The sequence below is a fragment of the Leopardus geoffroyi genome, chromosome B3 (genome assembly GCF_018350155.1).
Source record: "Leopardus geoffroyi isolate Oge1 chromosome B3, O.geoffroyi_Oge1_pat1.0, whole genome shotgun sequence".
Lineage (NCBI taxonomy): Eukaryota > Metazoa > Chordata > Mammalia > Carnivora > Felidae > Leopardus > Leopardus geoffroyi.
In genome coordinates this window covers 67866446-67881274 of record NC_059337.1, presented here as the reverse complement: position 1 = coordinate 67881274, position 14829 = coordinate 67866446, and the positions used below count along the sequence as shown (strand labels likewise).

The 14829-nt window shown below is 39.4% G+C and overlaps 1 long non-coding RNA gene across 1 annotated transcript in view; it reads right to left on the bottom strand.

Annotated features, from left to right (window-relative positions):
- Positions 1-25: 25 nt before the first annotated feature.
- The window catches only part of LOC123583215, a 39608-nt gene continuing 24804 nt past the window's right edge, over positions 26-14829 (bottom strand). Inside the window, exons 2-4 of the long non-coding RNA XR_006704787.1 lie at positions 5399-5698; positions 3804-4045; positions 26-63 (exon numbers count right to left, since the gene is read on the bottom strand). This is a non-coding gene — a long non-coding RNA (uncharacterized LOC123583215). The remainder of the gene's footprint in view (positions 64-3803; positions 4046-5398; positions 5699-14829) is intronic.

Here is a 14829-nt window from a genome sequence, read left to right as displayed (position 1 = left end):
GCACAGAGCCTACTTCAGATCCTCTGTCCCCCCCCTCTCTGCCCTTCTGCTTGCACTCTCACTCTGAAAAATAAATAAAAAAACATTTTTTTAAAAAAAGTTATTTAACCTTTCTGAATCTCAGTTCCCTCATCTGTAAAATGGGGATATAATTAATCATTCATTGGCATATGAATGAATCAATCAACCAATGACATATCCTGTACAAAATGCAAAAGATTCATTTCTTAGTATATGAAGTCCTTGACGTCAATGTAGTTTTCAGCTTGGAACAACGTACAAGGAAGAACAATGTGATAAGAGAAGATATGTAGAGGGCAGGAGGGAGGAGGAGGAATGTCTAAAGCTATCTGGGGCTTCAGGTGGAGACTGTCTTTGAGCTGAGGCTTTTTTTGTTTTTATTTATTTTTTAATGTTTATTTATTTTTGAGACAGAGAGAGAGACAGAGTGTGAGCAGGGAAGAGGCAGAGAGAGAGGGAAACACAGAATCCGAAGCAGGCTCCAGGCTCTGAGCTGTCAGCACGGAGCCCCACATGGGGCTTTCTAACTCACCCAACTGCGAGATCAAGACCTGAGCTGAAGTAGGGACACTTAACCAAATGAGCCACCCAGACTCTCCTGGATTCTATAAACTTTTAATTAATCATTGTCTACATTCCAGCTGTCATTCCTCTATTTCAGGGAATATGAAAATCCTTTTTTTTCTGCATTACCCCCAAATGTCTTTATTTCTTGTGGTACGTGACACTCACTGAGGGTCCTAAGAGGCAGTCCCCAGTTCAGATCTATGAGAGACCCTGACTCAGTGGAAGTAGCAGTTATAGAAGGAATCTTTCATCAGCCCTGTACTGAGTTGCATTGTGTCCCCCCAAAAAGATGTGTTCAAGTCCTAAGCCCAAGAACCTGAAAATGTGACTTTATTTGGAAATAGGGTCTTTGCAGATAGAATTAAGGATTTTGATAGTAAGTGATCCTTGGTTTGAGGTAAGCCCTAAATCCAATGATGATTTGCCTTATAAGAAGAGGAGGGGCACCTGGGTGGCTCAGTCGGTTGAGTGTCCAACTTCAGCTCAGGTCAGGATCTCACAGTTCATGAGTTCAAGCCCCACATCCATCTCCCTGGCGCTGTCAGCATAGAGCCTGCTTCAGATTCTCCGTCCCTCTCTGCCCATCTCCCACTTGTGCTTTCTCAAAAATAAATAAAACATTTTAAAAAAGAAAAAAGAAAAGGACACAGAGACACACACAGACACGCAGAGGAGAAGGCCATGTGAATAATGAGGTTTTGGGGTAATAGTGGGTGAGGTTTGTGGGGTCCAGAGCTGACGGCCAAGAAAGAATTCTTGAAGACGTCTTTGGTGCAAAAAGATGACTTTATTAAGGCATGGGGACAGGACCCATGGGGACAAAGAACTGCCCTGGAATCCTGTGGAGAGACTGGTTATATATTTGGGAGTTGGGGGAGGTAAAGTCCAGGGGAAGTTTCTAGTGAGATTTTCATATGCTAAAGAAGACTCCCAGGATAGCGGAGGCCTAGCTATTGTCAAGCTAAGGTGGTTTTCCATCTAGCAAAGTATTAGCAGTGAGACAGTAGGGAGTTCCTGGAGAAAGTTTTACTCTGCCAGCCTCAAGTATTTGTCAATGGGCTGCAGGTTATAAGGAAATTTAGTTCTGTCTGCCATTTCCTTCTGCCTGTGTTTCCCACATCACTATGGAGGGGTGATGTTGAGGCTCTAGGAAACTGAGCTTGATAAGACTTCCTTTTTCTTGTAATTTGCTAAGATTTTTGTAAACTGATGGAGACTCAGGTCCTTTAGTTTTTCCCCTTTCCTTTGATCTGGGGTAGCCAGGAGAACCAGAGGAATATCACACATATCCCACCTGGGGGTGGGGGTGGGGTATTGGGGGGGGGTGGTTTAAGGCCTGTCAGCTTGCCTTGTGCTCCCTTATCATGGAGACAAGAAGCTGGAGTGACACAGCAGAGGCCAAGGAGCCTCCAGGCTACTACAAGCTAGGAGAGGCAAAGAAGCATTCACCCCCAGATCCCCAGAGGGACCTTGGACCTGCCGAAACCTTGATTTCAGTCTTCTAGCTTGCAGAACATGAAAATAGATTTCTGTTGTAAACCATGCATTTTGTGGCCCTTTGTTACGGCCATATGAATGATGAGGCTTTTGGGGTGATCGTGGAGTTCATGGGGCCTGGAGCCCTGAAAACTGATGTAAGTCCAAATATTTTTATTTATTCCCTTGATATTTATTGAGCACACTTATGTGCCAGGCAGAGAAACAAGACAGGCAAAGTCCTTGCTCTTACGCACAGCCTACATTCTGATAGTGATGGTGATGGGAAAGATAGGAAATAAAGAAACAATAAATAAACAAGATAATTTCTGATGGATAAAAGGATTATTGGGACAAAGAGAAAATTGAGGTGTCTGAGTGATGAGGGAGTGTGGGGCAAGCTGAGGGCAAACTACAGGCTGGCACCCCACCCCCACCCCGGGTGGAATATGTATGATATTCCTCGGACACCCCTGGCTACCCAAGAACAAAGGAAAGGGGTTTAAGTGCTTGCCATGATGATGTGGGAAACTAAGGCAAATGGAAAGTTAAATTCCCTTACTGCCTACAGCCCATTGACAAGTCCTTGAGAATGGCAGAGTGACCTCCCTCTAGGAGCTCAGCTGCCTCGATGATGACACTTTGCTAGGGGCAAAAGAGAACCTTAGCTTAACATTATCCCAACCTTGAGGATCCTGTAAGTCTACTCCCTTTATCTCAACTGCCCCAAGATATATGCTGACACTCATACTCCATGCTTATGCCCCCCCCCCCACATATATATCTGAAGGGTCTCATGACTGAGGTTTTATTAAACACTAATAAAGGGTGTTTCCCTACCAACAGCTAGCCCCTCAACGTCCTGAAAACCTTGCTTCCAAAATACCTTAGAGACTTACTCTATCCCTGATCCCCTTCCAACCTGAGGGTATATAGTGAATTACCTGTCACAACCCCAGTGCAGCTCTTCCTGTCCCAATGCTGTAATAAAATCACCTTTTTGCACCAAAGACATCTTCAAGAATTCTTTCTTGGCCATTGGCTCCGGACTCCCCCATCACCCCAAAACTACATCATGAGGACTTCTTTAGATTAAGTAGTCAGGGAAGGTCTCTGAGGATGATGAGGGAGCCAAAGGCAAGCTGAGACCAAGGCAGAAGCTAACACCCCACAACTTCCCCTCCCCAGGTGGGATATGTGTGATATTCCTCAGGCACTCCTGGCTGCCCAAGAACAAAGGAAAGGGAAAAACAAATAACACAAATAAATTATCACAGTCATGCGGGACATGAGTCTCCATCAGTTTACAGATGTCTTAGTAAATGACAAGAAAAAGGCAATTTATTGATAGCCTAATCTCCAGAAACCTATATACTCAGTTTCCAGGAGCCCTAATATCACCCTCCCCTCCACAGAGATGTGAGGAACAAAGGCAAGAAGAAAATGATAGATAAAATTAAATTTCCTAATAACCTGCAGCTCATTGACAATTATTTGAGATAGGCAGAGTATAACACTTCTCTAGGAGCTCCCTATAATCTTAATGTTAATGCCTTACTAGAGAAAAAAATAACCTTAACTTGACTTCCAGTATCTTCTTTAACATATGAAAGTCCTTTCAGAAACTTCTCCTTTGCCTTTACTTGCCCCAACTCCATAGTATATAATCAGTCACTCCTCACAACCCCAGTGCAGCTCTTTCTGCCCATGGTCCTGTCCCCATGCTTTAATAAAACCACCTTTTTGCTCCAAAGATGTCTCAAGAATTCTTTCTTGGCCATCGGCTCTAGAGCCCCACCACCACTCCAAAATTGCATCAAAGAGATGACATCAAGCTGAAACCTGAATAATAAGAAAGAGCTAGTGATATGAAGATCCATCAATGGGAAGGGTGTTGCAAGCAATTGATCCAGCTGGTGCAAAGGTCCTCAGACAGGCATGATCTCGCTGTGATTCAGGAACTGGTAGGAGGCCAGGGGCTCTGAAATGACATTCAAGGAGGAAGTGTTACAAAATTAAATGAGCTCAGAGAACAGAGGAGTCAGATCTTGTGTAGCCTTGTAGACCATGGTAAAGGGTTTGGGTTTTATTCCAGATGCAAGGGAAAGCACTTGGAAGGGTTTAAGAAGGTCTGATTTGAATTTTTAAATGATACCTACAGCAAGTTGAGTTAATTGAAGGAGTATGGAGAGATTGCATTGTGTCAATTTAGCTAAGCTGGAATTAAGTTTCCCAGAATTCCCTTCCCTGCATGGCTCAGAGTTGTCAAGCCTCACAAAAAGATTTTTTTGTTTGCTTTTTGTTTTTAATTTACATTCAAGTTAGTTAGCATATAGTGCAACAATGATTTCAGGAGTAGATTCCTTAATGCCCCTTACCCATTTAGCCCATCCCCCCTCCCACAACCTCTCCAGTAACCCTCTGTTTGTTCTCCTTATTTAAGAATCTTTTGTTTTGTTTGCCTCCCTGTTTTTATATTATTTTTGCTTCCCTTCCCTTACGTTCATCTGTTTTGTATCTTAAAGTTCTCATGTGAATGAAGTCATATGATATCTGTCTTTCTCTGACTATTTTTGGTTAGCATAATACCCTCTAGTTCTATCCATGTAGTTGCAAATGGCAAGATTTCATTCTTTTTGATTGCCGAGTAATGCTCCGTTGTATATATGTGTGTGTGTGTGTGTGTGTGTGTACCACATCTTCTTTACCCATTCATCCATCGATGGACATTTGGGGTCTTTCCATACTTTGTCTGTTGTTGATAGCACTACTATAAACATTGGGGTGCTTGTGCCCCTTCGAAACAGCATACTTGTATCTTTTGGATAAATACCTCATAGTGCAATTGCTGGGTTGTAGGGTAGTTCTATTTTTAATTTTTTGAGGAACTTCCGTACTGTTTTCCAGAGCGGCTGCACCAGTTTGCATTCCCACCAGCAGTACAAAAGAGATCCTCTTTCTCTTCATCCTTGCCAACATCTGTTGTTGCCTGAGTTTTTTTTTTTTTTTTTTTTAATGTTTATTTTTGAGACAGAGAGCATTAGTGGGGGAGTGGCAGAGAGAGAGGAGAGAGACAGAATCAAAGTAGTCTGCACATTGTCAGCCCAGAGCCCGATGGCAGGGCTTGAACCAATGAGTTGTGAGATCACGACCTGAGCTGAAACCAAGTCTGATGCTTCACCGGCTGAACCACCCAGGCAGCCGCAAGTACAATTCTGTACACTATTTGGAAGGTAGAAAGAAGCAGTAGCCTGTTGTTTTTACACTTGGAAGATGGGAGCAGAGCACAGGCACTCTTGCAGTAGATTTACATTGTTGTAATCTGCTGACTCACCCTCCTGGCCTGGGGCAACATCTGGCCCACAGCTCCTTCAGCTCCTGCCAAATTTTATCCTTCAGCTTCTCGAAGTCCTGGGCCAAGAGCATATTCAGTCCCATGACTAAGGGCATCAGCTTCTCCTGTGGGACACATGCCCTCATCCAAGTTGGAGGATTGGAAGTGATGAGAGACTGACAGTCTTTCCGATTCCAGTCCATCCTTGTAGCTGTGTAGAAGCTTACCCTCCAGATTCCAGTTGATTCTCACATCTCCTTCTCCTCCTTCATATTCATTGTCCCTTTTAAGTGCCAGAGCCTGGGGGGGTGTGGGGCACATACACTGTTTTATCAGCTTCTATAGTTGTGTGAGGCCAAAGCCCTATAACAAACTCATGTATATATAATATATACATATATATAGGAATTTATGTATATACTTTATATTTATTATATGTCTATATGTAAATATTTATATAGTTATATAATGTGTATATATTTTAATATATTTATATAAATACATTTTATGTATTTAATATGTGATATATATTTTGTATAAATTATATTTTATATTGAAATATGTGTTATTTTATATAAATATTTATTATATATATGTATATTTTTTAAAGAACAGAACTTTATTAGGTTTGTTTAGCACACAGTAAGCTCATAAATTTGAAAACCATCTGTATGCCCGAGATTCTCACATCTGAAGCTCTACTCCCAATTCTTTCTCTGTCCCACATAGCCTACTCTGTATTTGGTAACTCCTCCTGGCTATCCCACTGAAACTTCACAATCAACATGAACCAAAATTCATTTATTATTGATTATGTCCCCTGAATATCCTTTAAATTCATTCACATGTTTCACATTAAAATATGATCATCATTTTCTCTCTCTGTGTCCTGGATTTTTCCAACAAAGTCTCATTTGGAATTTGCCAAATCCAAATTTTTTTCTCTTCCCTCCATGTTTTACTCAGAAACTAGAGTGGTCTTACTACACCCCAATTAAATCGTGTCAATCCTCTATTTAAAAATATCTCGAGTTACCCATTTTTTTGTGGAAGAAAACTCAAATGTCCTAATTTTTCTTCAAAGCCTTTGCTTTTTTAATTCCAGTATAGTTAACACACAGTGTTATGTTAGTTTCAGGTATGCAGTATAGTGATTCATCAATTCTATACATTACTCAGTGCTCATCAAGGTAAGTGTACCCTTAATCCCCTTTACCTAGTTCACTCATTCCCCCCACACCCCTCTGGTAATCACCATTTCTTCTCTGTGTTTAAGAGTCTGATTTTTTGTCTCTCATTTTTAAAAAAATATTTATTTATTTTTGAAAGAAAGAGCATGAGTGGGAGAGGGGCAGAGAGAGAGAGGGAGACACAGAATCCGAAGCAGGCTCCAGGCTCTGAGCTGTCAGCACAGAGCCCCATGTGGGGCTCGAACCCATGAACCGTGAAATCATGACCTGAGCCAAAGTCGGACGCCTAACTGACTGAGCCACCCACAATGCCCTGTTTGTCTCTTTTGTTTGTTTGTTCATTTATTTTGTTTCTTAAAATTCCATATATGAGTTAAATGATATGGTATTTGTCTTTCTCTGACTGACTTATTGCACTTGGCATTATACCCTATAGATCCCTTCATATTGTTGCAAATGGCAAGATCTCATTCTTCTTTATGGCTGAGTAATATTCCATATTTTTACATATACCACAACTTCTTTATTCATCTATTGATGGACACTTGGGTTGCTTCCATATCTTGGCTATTGTAAATAATGCTGTAGTAAATATAAGGGTGCATATACCTTTTTGAGTTAGTATTTTTATTTTCTTTGGGTAAATACCTAGTAGTGGAATTACTAGATCATATAATTCTATTTTAATTTTTTTATGCTATAAATTCTGTATTAAGAAAAAAGTTCAAATAAACATTACACCACAAGAAACTAGAAAAAGAAGAAACTTATCTGAAATTTAGTAGAGGAAGGAAATTACAAAGAAAAATCAGAAATAAATAAAATAGAAACCAGGATAAACAATAACCTAACATTGAAAAAAAGAAATGACTGTTTTTTTCCAAAAAATAAACAAAATTGGCAATACTTTAACTACATTAACTAAGACAAAACAAGAAGACTCAAAAACTAAAATACAAAATAGAAAACAATACAATAGATACCACAAAAATACATAGTGTGATAATAAATTACTATAAAGTTATGTACTAACAAATCAGATAACTTAGGGAAAAAATCCAGATAATTGCTAAAGTCATATAAGTTACCAAGATTGAATCATGAATTTTGAATCCAAGAAATAGGGAATCTTCTTAGACCAATAACAAGAATGAAAGTTGAATTAGGAATAAAAAATCTCCCAGCACAGCAAAGCCCGAGACTACATGATTTCAGTGGTGAATTCCACCAAACATTTCAAAAAATAATTAGTGATAATATTCATCAAAATTTTACAAATAATATAATAGAGGGAGCACATTCAAAATCATTCTATGAAGCCAGTACTACCCTGAAACCAAATCATGATAAAAAAACAATACAAGAACGAAAAAGTCTAGTTTGTCCCATATGAGTATTGCTACTCTGGCTTTCTTTTGACATCCATTTGCATCATAAATGTTTCTCCACCCTTCACTTTCAATCTGTAGGTGTCTTTAGGTCTACAGTCTTTTGTAGATAGCATTTAGATGGGTCTTGTTTTTTCTATGCATTCTGACACCCTATGTCTTTTGATTGGAGCAGTTAGTACATTTACATTCCAAGTAATTATTGATAGATATGTATTTAGTGCCATTTTTATTACTTGTTTTGTCATTGTTTCTGGAGATTTTCTCTGATCCTTTCTTGTCTTTGTCACTTTTGGTCTCTCCTTTGCACTCAAAGAGCCCCCTTTAATATTTCTTGCAGGGCTGGGGTGCCTGGGTGGCTCAGTCAGTTAAGTGTCAGTTCATAATCTCACAAATCATGGGTTTGAGTCCCACGTTGGACTCTGTGCTGACAGTTCAGAGCCTGGTGCCTGCTTTGGATTCTATGTCTCCCCTCTTTCTCTTCCCTCCCCTGCTCCCACTCTGTCTCTCTCTAAAATAAGTAAACATCAAGAAAAATTAAAAAAAAAAATATTTCTTGCAGGGCTGGTGTAGTGGTCATGAACTCCTTTAGTTTGTGTTTGTCTGGGACACTCTTTATCTCTCCTTCTATTCTGAATGATAGCCTTGCTATCATTGGGTAGAGTATTTTTGGCTGCAGATTTTTCCCATTTAGCACTTTGAATATATAATGCCACTGTCTTCTAGCTTGACAAATTTCTGTTCAGAGATCTCTAGCTAGCTTTATGGATTTTCCCTTGTAGGTTAAGGACTTCTTTTGTTTTGCTGCTTTTAAGATTTTTTCTTGTTTTTGTCTTGGTGTTGGCCTGTTGTGTTATTTTGATGGTAGTTCTCTGTGTCTCCTAGGGAAATTTTCAGCTATTATTTCTTGAAAGAAATTTTCTGCCTTCTTTTCTCTCTCTTCTTTTTGGACTCCTATAATACAAACATTATTACATTTGATGGAGTGACTGAGGTCTCTAAGTCTATTCTCATGTTGCATAATTCTTCTTTCTCTCTTTTGTTCTTTATTATTTTCCATTATTTTGTCTTCTAGGTTTTGTCTTCTAGGTTACTAATTCATTCCTCTGCTTCTTCCAGCCTGCTATTCATTGCATCAAGCCTGTTTCCAATCTCATTTATTGTACTCTTCATCTCTGATTGATTCTTCTTTAAGTCTTTTATCTCTGTGGTAAGGGTCTCACTGATGTCTTCTATTCTTTTCTCAAACCCAGTAAGTATCCTTGTGATTCCTTTCTAATTTCTTAATCTTCTCAAGAACTTTGAAAGGAAATATTTTTGTCCCTATTTATGCATTAGGAAACATAAAGACTTAGAGTTTAGTTGACTTGTCAAAGTCATGCAGCTAGTGAGTGTGGGAGTAGGTTTCAAATCCAGATTTGTCTTGACTCCAAAACCTATATTTTTTCTATTGTGCCATAATATAAAATATGTAATACAATGTCTACAGTATATTTGGTGCTCAATATATTGTACTTTTTGTTCTTACTTTTTTCACTTGGAGTCAAATGCTTATGTATTTTAATATATTTATATAAATACATTTTATATATTTAAATATATTTTAAATATATTTTCATGTGTATTATATATGTATTGTGTGTGTGTGTGTGTGTGTGTATCCTTCCTTGTGGTTCTGCTTCCCTGATTGAACACCACTGAAGCAGGGACAAAAGTGAAAGCTGGTACACTTGTTAAGAGACCAATACCATTTAGTCCAGGACCAAAGATATAGGATGTATGGAGATGGAGAGAAGTTTACCAATTAAGAAATGTTTTGAGGGCACCTGGGTGGCTCACAGAACTCAGGGAAATGCTTACATACATTTACCGGTTTATTAGTGGATATGATAAATGAGAAAATGAACAATCAGATCAAGAGCTATCTGGGGCAAAGTCTGGGAGGTCCCTTAGTGAAGAAGCTTCTGTCCTCATGGAGCTGGAGTATGTAACCCTCCCAATATGGATGTGTACACCCACTTGGCAGCTCTCTAAACCCCATACTTCTCGGATTTTAGAGAGGCTTTATCACGTTGGCATGACTGATCAATCATTAATTCTACTTTCAGCCCTTTTGCCTCTCAGCCCTCAGTACTAGGGCTGAAAATCCCAAGCTTCTAATCATGACTTGGTCTTTCCAGTAACCAGTCTTCATCCAAGAGCCATCCAGAAACACACTCAGAGTCACCTCATTAGAACAAAAGATGCTTGTAGTACTCCTATCTCTTAGGAATTTATATGAGTTTTGGGAGCTGTGTGCCGGGAACTGGAGACAGAGACCAATATACATTTTTTTATATTATCTCATGATAGATATATATTGGGTGCCTTCATGTGTAGTTGTATCAAGCCCCCACCCTTGGAAGGACTCCACAGTTGGTTTAATGCTCTGCTGTTGCTGTCTTGAAATTCTTGATAATTTTTCAATGTGGGTCCCTGCAAATTTATTTTTTATTGGGCTCCACATAATGTGTAGCAAATCCTGATCGTCTATGAAAAGTGAAGGAAAAAGAAGCTCAAGGCTTAAACAATACTATGGATGGTAGTGCATCTGGAGGTGGAATTTGGGAGAGAAATCAAGAATTTTGATTTGACTTAGATCTGCCTTTTAGACATTGTGATAAGCTATTTATTGGTTACTTCCCCAGCATTCATTTCCCTCTTTCTGATTCCTGGCTAGACCCTGTTTCCTGGCCTTGTGGTTAGGGTTTGATTCGCTCTAGTTTCAGCCATCCACATGCTGTCCTAGCATGGCAGGCTCTGCCATGTAGGGGCAAAGTAATCAACTAAGCTGAGTTGACTAGAGGTCTTTGTAATTCCCTTTAACCACAGATTAAAGAACAAGGAGAAGTCTGACTAGTGAGAAGGAGAGGCAAAGGCTGCAGAAATGGAGCTTAAAGTGTTTTTTTTATTATTGTTATTATTTTTTATTTTTATCCAAGGCCATGGATACTTGTGGGAGAAACCGCTTGTTTTCCTAGTATCTATCCTTGCCATCTTCCCATGTAACAGACCTTCCACTGTTTAGCTGAGTACATGGTTTCCTGGTCTAAAGATTACATTTCCCAACCTTCCATGGAGCTAATTACAGTCATATGATTATATTCTGTTTAATAGCCTATAAGGGGATGTAGTGTATGCAATTTGCTGGACATATCCTTAAAGAGAGGGGGCATGCAATGTCTCCTCCCTTCTACTTTCAGATTTCTAGAATTTGAATGCATCGACAGAAACACCAGTAGTAAGCAACAATAGGCATCCTGGTCCTTTGTCATCATGGAGCCATGCTGGTTCTGGACTATCTACCTCTTTTACAAGAGAGCTAAATACTATCTTAGTTGAGATAAGACCATTATTCCCCACTATTTTGGATTTCTGTCACATGCAGATAGCATTAATCCTCAATGATACAATATCCATATAATCAATTCCTTTTCTTTTGAGGTCACCTAAATAGTGAACTGTTGCAAAAAAAGTCTCTACTAACATTTTTTTCTCATTCAGGCCATGTGCAATTTAGTCTACACACACACTGAAAAACCTCTATTCAACCCATATTTTGCTTTGTCTTTTAAGTCCTCAAAAAAATATATAGACACTTTACTAGAATCTATTATTAAAAACACCACTACTTTCTCTAGGGAAGCAGCAAAAATTAATCCACATTTTTCTGGCACCAGCTCACATTTCATAAACCCTTGTTTAAAATTAACCCAAACCATTAAAGAATGCAGAAAAAACTCTTTTTGAATTACACAGTAAGAGCTGCCTTCTGAGAAACTGAAATAGGTGAGTTTACACGTAGTCTCAGATAAGGTGACCAAATATCTAAAATTGGCTAAGACAGTCCCAACTCCCGGATGGCCGGCTGTTCTGGTTTCTGTCTCAGCACACGTCCTGTGGTTTTGACCTGATGTCATCCTACTTTCAGACAGGAATTTCTGCCCCTACTTGGGCAAATAAGTTACTGAAAATGGAGAGAAACAACATGAAAGTGGAAATGGCCAAAAAACTAACTAAACTTTGGGTGCAATTTTGGTTAACATTTTGATTCTTTGTTTGACGATGTTTGCAAGCATTTGTCAACAAATATTGTTCAGTTTGGGGTCTTTCAAACTATGTATAAGATGATACATTTCTAGGGTTTGATCAGTATTTTTAAAAAGTGGTATTGACTACAATAAGCTACACAATGCCAGAATACATTTCACATATTAAAGATGAGTATTTTTCAAAAATTTTTGTTTATGTTTCGTCTGTGAGTCTTTGGTGCAAGAGGGTGATCAAAAGAGGTTTAAAGCCCACCAAATTTTAGTCATGTAGGAGTACACTCACCCATTGTCTCTTGAATCATGCAGCAATATTAAGAAATTTTAAACATTTCATTCAACATATATTTGACATATGTAACATTAAGCATACTTGTGACTCCATCACTTCCCCAGATAGGGCTTCCCTTAAGCCCCATTCTTACCCAAGTCTTCCAAGGCTGTTCCAGGGACTTTATGGCTGTCCAGGTCTGTGGGATGGGGACTGTCAACAGGGGATTGGTCAGTGGACACTTCAACCTTGAAGTTCACTGGACAGATGGTATTTAAAGACTAAATTGAAGTTAGCCAGTTGGACAGGGAGAAAAGGGAATTCCAGATAGAAGGAGCAGTATATGTTAAACAGAAAAAAGAAAAATTAAAAAAAAAAAAAAAAGAAAAAAGAAACAGTAGAGTGTATGAGTCACAATCTCTTAGATGTAATTCTGAATTCCAAAAAGTTCTAAGAGCTGAAAGCATTGGGCAAGAAAACCAGATTCAGTCTGAACTCATTGGTGTGCTGCATTTGTCAAATGAGTTCAGATTGTTTTTTTCATACTACACTGACATCCTATCAGTCTAAAATATGGTTATAGTTCACATAATGTGTATTTGAGTTCTAAAAGAAAAAATCATAAAAGACCAGTGAATTAACTATTTATTTATCAGTCTTTCAGAAACTATTATTTTTTTTCTTAAGTTTTGATAAAAATAAAACCTCAAAATTCATAGCATTAGCAAAATAAGAGTCTAGTAAAGATAACACAGTAATTTATGCATAATTATGGAAGGACTAGTGCCTAAAGTGGTTATATGACATATCTCAGGAGGCAGTTTGTTAAATTGATACACAGCTTATTTATAATTGACTATTTCTTTTTTTTTTTTTTAATTTTTTTTTTCAACGTTTATTTATTTTTGGGACAGAGAGAGACAGAGCATGAACGGGGGAGGGGCAGAGAGAGAGGGAGACACAGAATCGGAAACAGGCTCCAGGCTCTGAGCCATCAGCCCAGAGCCTGACGCGGGCTCGAACTCACGGACCGCGAGATCGTGACCTGGCTGAAGTCGGGCGCTTAACCGACTGCGCCACCCAGGCGCCCCAACTGACTATTTCTTAATCTTTCTCCAGTTGGTGAATGGTTTCCTTATGCTTGCTTGTGCTTTAACTCATGTGCATTTGGCGAATCTTACCTACCACAAGCAAGTAGAATTCTATAAAGTAAAAAAGATTATCTCCTTTTCACCACTATCCCTTCTGCACATATTCCAGAGGTAACCATTTATTTTTATTAAAGTGTATTTATTTTGAGAGAGAGAAAGACAGCGAGAGGAGTGAGTGGGGAGGGGCAGAGAGAGATGGGGAGAGAGAGAATGGCAAGCAGGCTCCGGGTCATCAGTGTGGAGCCCAACACCAGGCTTGAACTCACGAAACTGTGAGATCATGACCTGAGCCAAAACTGAGTCTGACACTTAACTGACTGAGCCACCCAGGCACCCCCAGAGGTAACCACTTTTGAGAGGTTCGTATGTATTCTTTCAGACCATTTCTATTTGTATGCAGACATGCCTTAGGTCACAGATATTCAAGAACAAATATTGTTTCTTGTGTCATTCTCTCACAAAAATGGCATGATACTGTGAAAGCATTCTGCAGTTTGCCCTCTTCACTTAATGGGTTACACATATCTTTTCATGGAAATATGTATAGATCAACCTGATTATTTTTAGTGATTGCCTCATGTTCTATTGCATATGGATGTTCTTTAATTTTTCTACGTTTATTTATTAATTATTATTATTATTATTTTTATTTTTAAGAAAGGCAGACTGCCACGTGCAGTGCCTCATTTGGATATGTCTGGAGTCTTGGAAGCTTGACTACCCTATGTTCTCCTACAAATGGACCTTGAGAACTTCTTTGGAGGTTCTGGCAGGGGAGTGCAGCTACTTGTATACCCTTGACCGAAGAACGGTCTTCCTCTATTGGGGAAGGTCATCCTCTTCCACCGAGCACGCAGCTTTGGGAGGGACACACATGGAGCAGTGAGGAAGGAAGGGGACACCTGCCTAGCCAGCCAGATCACCGGAATCAACCCTGGCGATCAATGGGGTGACAGATGTTGCAGCCAGATCGCCTTCACATCCTAAGTTTATTTATTGAGAGAGAGAGAGAGAGAGAGGGAGAGAGAGAGAGAGAGAATGAGCAGGGCAGTGGCAGAGAGAGAAAGGGAGAAAGAGAATCCCAAGCAGGCTCCCAGCCGAGCCTGACGTGGAGCTCCATCTCATGACCAGGAGATCATGACCAGGAGATCATGACCTGAGCCAAGATCAAGAGTCAGCCCCTTAACCAAATGAGCTAGCCACCTAGGCACCCCTGGATGTTCTTTAATTTAACCATTCTCCTATTGATGGGTAGATAGGTTCTTTTTATGTTTTTATTAAATAATCTTTCAGATGAACATCCCTGTACTACTTCTTAATCATACTTAAAGGGCCTTGCTCTC